Raw genomic sequence first — 1,106 nt, 5'->3', positions numbered from 1 at the left:
TTGCTCTCAGTTTAGGGTACTTGTTTGTGTACAGGGTTTTGTAAGCTGAGCAGCCTTTATAGTTGGCAGGATGGTCACCTTGACAGTGGATGTACTTCGCTGGGGTTTCCGGTGATTTAGTGTACTGGTCGGTGGAGTGTGCGCCTGCACATTTAACGCAGCGAAAGGTATGGTTGCAGTATCTCTGCGTGTGACCGTACCTTTGGCACCTTTTGCATTGTACTATCTCTTTTTTCACAAGCGGTGGTTCGAATTTTACTATTGCGTTCATTAGGCGACTGATGTTGTAAATTTCCTTATTGTTATTTTTTTGTTTTATGTCTATAAAAAATAAGGATAACGGGTCTTTCGAGACTCTATGCCTTATATTATTTACGTTGATGACTTCGTGGCCGAGTTTTAAGAGTTCGAGTTTGAGTTCATCTATGTCTGCTGAGTGGTGGATGTTGCGCAGAACCACTCGAAAAGGTCTTTCTTGTTTGAGCTGGTAAGTGTGAAAATTGGCGTTCAAGGCCTTATGCAGTTTGGTGATTTTTCTGTATGCGTCAGGGGTTGCCGGCAGAATTTTTACTTTGTTGTTGTTAATCTTCAGGTTGTAGTCGTCCTTGGAGATATCTCTCTCTAAGGACTTGATCATTGTTTGTATGTCGATGACATCATCCACAAATATTGGTGGGTGAGGGGGGATTCTCTGTGCTTGTTGGTTTGGCGGCGGGTCTGCGATTTCCATGGCGTCGTTAGTGAATTGCAATACGGCGAACCTGTTGTGGGTATTTATTTGTATCGTTGATTGTTCGTTCCGGATGCCGATCGTGTTTGGTTTTGATGTTTCTATTTTCCGTTTCTTTGTAATATTAGCGTCGTTGGTGCGGAGAGTTCTGTTACACTTCTGCCACGGGTGACGTAGCGCGGGGTAGCTGCGAGTCTGCTCCGGAGAGCCTGGTCGCGATTGCTGGGCCATCATCGAGCTAGTTAATTCGGAATGAATAACTAGTCGTGAGGCTATGAGGCTAGTATTCGGGAGGCTAGTAGGCGCGTGGGATTTTCTTCTCCCTAAGTGGTAGGAAACACTTGGCTGTGTTCACTTTCGACGGTTGGGCGACACG

The sequence above is a fragment of the Bombus impatiens genome, unplaced genomic scaffold (genome assembly GCF_000188095.3).
Source record: "Bombus impatiens unplaced genomic scaffold, BIMP_2.2 scf_1259, whole genome shotgun sequence".
Lineage (NCBI taxonomy): Eukaryota > Metazoa > Arthropoda > Insecta > Hymenoptera > Apidae > Bombus > Bombus impatiens.
This window is presented reverse-complemented; position numbering follows the sequence as displayed.